Source organism: Triticum aestivum, chromosome 3A (assembly GCF_018294505.1).
Source record: "Triticum aestivum cultivar Chinese Spring chromosome 3A, IWGSC CS RefSeq v2.1, whole genome shotgun sequence".
Lineage (NCBI taxonomy): Eukaryota > Viridiplantae > Streptophyta > Magnoliopsida > Poales > Poaceae > Triticum > Triticum aestivum.
Genome location: NC_057800.1, coordinates 111,254,414 through 111,259,489, shown reverse-complemented (window position 1 = coordinate 111,259,489; position 5,076 = coordinate 111,254,414). Strand labels below are relative to the sequence as shown.

Below are 5,076 nucleotides of genomic sequence, written 5' to 3'. Positions count from 1 at the left end.
AGTACCTGGCATTTTCTCTATGTGCTTTATTCTTCCTATGCTGATGCATATGCATTTCGCTGATAATGTCGTATGCAAAACCAAATTGCTCTGTGGGCAGGAACCATGGATTTCGAGTTGAACGACTAGTCGCGACTAGTCGTCGACTAGTCGACGAGTCGTTACATGAAGGTTGACTCAACCTGTCGACTCGAATCATTGGATGAGTCGAGCGACTTGATCGACTAGTCCCGACTAGTCTCGACTAGTCGCGGTTTTTGAGTCGAACGACTCGATCAACCTGTGATGGAAGAGGAGTTGGGCGTAGAAAACGGAGCAGAGAAGGATGGGGGAGGCGGAGAGGAAGGGGCGAAGGCAGAGAAGCCATGGAAGAGGAGCTGCAGCAAGGCCATTGCGGCTGTCAATTCGTTCCTGGAGGCTGGAAGGGGAGCAGGTGAGAGAGAGAGAGAAAGAAGAGAGTGGATGGACGGTGAAGATTAGAGAATATAGATGGTTCAGATTGAGCTAGGCAGGCTAGGGTTTCATTGGGCCTTATTGGGCTAATATTGCTTCTGGGCCAATATTGAAGGAAGATTGGAGCGTCTGGAAACCTAGATCGAACAGTTCCACTCCCCTCCCCCGACCCAGCTCTCTTCTGCAGCAGCCGCTGCCGCTGGCTGGCTGCTCGTCCCCTTCTCCCCTGGTTGCTGCTGCTCATCCCTTGGTTGCTGCTACTGCAGGTCTGCCCCTCCCATCTCTTGCTGCTGCGGCTCCCCCCTTAGTTGCCGCTGGTCTGCTCCCTACTACTTAACTCACGTCGACTCATCGCATGTCGACTCGTCGACCATGAGTCACGACTAGTCACGACTAGTCTAGAGTCGCCCCCCCCTGAGCGACTCGCCGACTCATCGACTCAAAAACCTTGGCAGGAACTAAACCAGTCCACCGTGTGCTTGGTGTGTGGCTCCACCTATTTGCAGTAAAGAGTCCCTCTTTCTTATATCCTTGGTCCATGATGCAGACAGAATGTTGTCCCTGATGCAGCCTAAGTTATGTGGTATTTCAGCTCGGTTTATATTTTCTAGCAACTTAAAAATGTTGTTTCTGAATGTTATGAAAAAACGGATACATTTACAACAAGAGTTTGTACTGTCTTTGATGTCAATGGAGTCAAAAAATACCCTCTGTAAATTTTTCGAATTAGAGCTATGCATCTTACAATCCCAAAAGAACTATTTTTGTGGAAGTCATGAACCTTGCATCTTAAACCATTTTGATAGTCTGATTTGTTCAAATCTGCACTTCATTGTCTCATTCTGAGCGAATCAAGAATGAGGTGACATAGTTTACACTGCAGTACTGTACAAGTCAAGCAGATGCTTATTGCTCTTGTGATTCAATCTGGAATGAGGTTAGCACAGGAAAGTATTGATGGCTATGCACTAGTTCCTCGCCATAGGAGGAACGAAAAGGGTTGCTACCCGCAGCACTAAGCATGTAACGGCAAGTATGACTGCTCTTGTGGGAGTTTTGTCCATCCCAAATATGAAGTTGCATCATGTTTGCTGCTTCCCAGATGCTCATATAATGTTTTTTCATGTAAGTGCATCTTTATTAAAGTAGAATACTTTAATATTTTTTGCATTTTTTATTAAAGTAGAATACATAGAGGACTTCAAAAAACCATCTAACAGTTGAGTTTGAGTTCCTTTCTGCTAAGTTGGAATATCGTATATTTGATTGCTTCGTTTATGGTTCATAAGGCTGGCTTAGCAATTGCTTTCATCTAATCATCTGTGACTGAAAATAATGCATGTCTAGAGTGAAAATATGTAAAGGCGAGCAGTGGGCAGTGGCAATCAAACCTGCTGATTATTAGGCGGTCATGTTTGAAAAAAGTAAAAGACATACTGTTTGTGAATGTGGTAACAATACATAGGGGGAAGAGGGATATTTGTCATATTCTTGCAGCTTTTGAGAAATGCATCAAGTACTTAAGTTAGTGGTACAAGTTTGTATATTCATGTTTTCGTTCAGTGAATACTAAGAATAGTTATGCAATTTATCACTGTAGTTTTTATTTGCTGAATTATTTATGTTCACAATCAAGGTCACTTTTTGTGCTTTCAGACAAGCACAACACTAGGGAACAGCCAATCTTTCAGTCCTACTAGAGTTTGCAGCATTCTGAGAACGACTTCCTTTTTAGAAATCACGATGGCCAATTGTCACTTTTTGTGAACGACACTAGATTGTAATAATACTTAATTGTATTATAACTGTTTGCTGCATCTTACATTGGGGAAAATGTGCATTTTGGCAACATATGTCAAAAATATAAGAATTTGGATACACAAGGCGTTTTGATTAATGAAAATTATTATTCCAATCATTCATTGAGGTCAGGAATTAGAACTTTGCATGGAACTTTGAAATTTCTAAATATATTATCATGTTATCCTATACTCGGTCAGAAATTATTATGGCTAATGTAGTTTGTTAGTTGAGAACAACGTGCGTTGCAACATATATAATTAAGGCAAGTACAGCAGTATACACAATAAAATGTGATGGCAAATATAAGTAAGCGCGTAAGCGCATCAATGATTCATAAATTATTATTTGGGGTACAGACCGTTCCATGGCACGAGACTACAGATCAGTAAAGATAAGGTTCAGATTATTGTACCAAACAACCATGGATCAATGAGCTCAGGCTACATGCTCACCGATGCCTTGGATGCAGCGCGAGAGGCAGTCGACCAAGCTATACGGGTGCACCGTATCAAAGTGTGGCTCACTGCTTCCATCCTTAACATTGTATCCATCAATTTGGTTCATCGTGGTCTTTTCATGGCAATCAAAACCCAAGTAGAGAGTATCGGCTGAGATGGACGGAAACGCCTCTGCAGGTATAGAGATGGCACGGCGCCTGCCAATGAACACGGCCCGCCCACCCAAGCCCTTGACCAGGACCAACTCCCTGGCATTCAAATCCACCCTGTAAACCTCGTGCTCCATCTTGTATTCTGCACCTTGCATATCATTGCTTGGGCGCAGCATTCTGTGCACCAGCATCAGCTCCCCACCATTGTCGACAAGGTGAAGGCTGCCAGACATTTGGTCAAATTTAAGCAGCTTGCTCTGCTGAACAGCGGTCACCAGTTTCTGATCTGAGGCAGTTGTTCAACACCATGACACTTCTGCCCACGGTGCAGTAGAAACGCCCTGCGAAGGGCAAAGTAGAATCAATGTATCTGTTGTCGACAACAGTCCAGCATTCATCGCCAGGTTTAGCGATGGCTGTCACCTTAGGGCGACGAAAACAGACAACCACTATGGAGGCGTCGGCAAGACCAGCACCACACACCCAGATGGTGTCTCCTAACCCAACACCTGAGCGCCAAACTCGCTGCTGCTCCGGCGTCAGCAGCGCGGTCACCGGCGGGAGGTCGGTGAGCTGGCGTGTGAGCGGGTTAAGAAGACGGGCAAGGAGGGTGGGGCTCGTGGAGCAGCAGGAGGAGACCCTCGGGGATGAGCGCGAGCAACTTGTGCTCCGCAAGCTCCGGGAGGTCCGTCTTAATGCACTCACCGGTGGAGATATTGAACAGCCCGTAACAGCAGGGACTGGTAGCGATGGCCTTGTCAAGCATGATCCAACGCCGGGGGAGAAAGCGGCCATCCAGGCCACCTACCAAGCGTGGGTCCAGCGAGGACCGGCGCCACGGCGGGCACACAGCGCGGAAGCGGATGTAGTCGGCCACGTCGTTGGCGAGGACGAGCTCCGCAATCAGGCCGGCCGGCCCGTCCCCGCCAATGTTCGGCCAGTCCCTCCTTCCCCAGCTACTGAATGAATCAGATTGAGATCCGAATAAACGGGTGTGATTCCAACAGTAATCTCGACCAAAATCAACTGCTAGATGGACGCGCCTGTCAAGGCCGGAAAGCGCCTTTGGACTGGAGAATAATAACAGCAGATGTAAACTCCGCCACCACCACTTGGGGTAGGGGGTTAGGGAGCGGACGGAGAGCGCAGGCGTAGTAGTAGAACTGAGGGCGGTGCGCACGCGCTTTGATCCCCAACAAGTGTTCGTCTGAGCGGTTGAGGAGCAAGCTTCAACCACATCGCTCTTTCGCTTGATTCCCCGAGATCGGATCTGCGCCTCGAACGCGGGGCGAGACGGATCGTGAGGTAATCTCGGACGCTTCCGTCGACGGCAGCGGATCGGCGCTCGGGAGGCCGCTCGCTTCGGCATCCTACCTACTCCGCCGCCGCAGGTTGTAACACCCCGATCCAGATCAGGGCGATTGGAGTAGGCGAGGGAGGGGAACGGGGGCTGGTGAGGAGAACAAGGGGGTGAATACCTCATTATATGCCTACTAGTAAGTTTTTTTTTTTTTTTTTAGTTAAACCTAGTAAGTTAACGATTGATTCACGTATACAAGTACTACTCGGATTAAGGCAAACGTGGATGGTGCTCTGTCCAAGGTAGGGGAGATGGGAGGCGCTGGAGTGGTGTTCAGGAATCAGGAGGGGGCTTTCTTGGGAGGATCGTGCCATGCTTACCCTAGATGCAAGGACCCGGCAAGAGCAGAACTATATGCATGTAGAAGAGCAGCACAACTCGCAGCAGAGCTCAATATACAAAACCTTCACATTGAAATGGACGGAGATTGTTTGCAAGCTGAGGAACAAGGAGAAGGATCTATCTGAGCTGGGACCGATCATAGAGGAGGTTAAGCAGATCCTGGGTTCAAGAGAACGCTGGAAGATCACATGGGCTAGCCGATTTGCTAACGTTGCTGCACATCGGTTAGCTAGGCATGGAGCGGCAAATAACGTTTGTAAGGTTTGGTTACAAGAACCACCAGACTGCATTTTGCAGGTTGTATCAGACGAAATTCCTAGCTGGGAGCTTTAAATAAAGTAATGATGTGAGTTTCAAAAAAAAGTACTACTCGGCCTTTTTGTTTCTCGGCCGGGAGGTCCTATTTGGCGACCTGCGTGCCCGAGGAGGACGCGGGCGCCTAGTTAGATCGGCCCATGCGCGACGCGGTAGGCCCCCTGTTTATTTTTCTTTTTTTCTTAAAATAATT

The 5,076-nt window shown here is 47.7% G+C and overlaps 1 pseudogene; it reads right to left on the bottom strand.

Annotated features, from left to right (window-relative positions):
* Positions 1–2,559: 2,559 nt before the first annotated feature.
* On the bottom strand, positions 2,560–4,602 carry LOC123058080 (uncharacterized; annotated as a pseudogene).
* Positions 4,603–5,076: the final 474 nt, after the last annotated feature.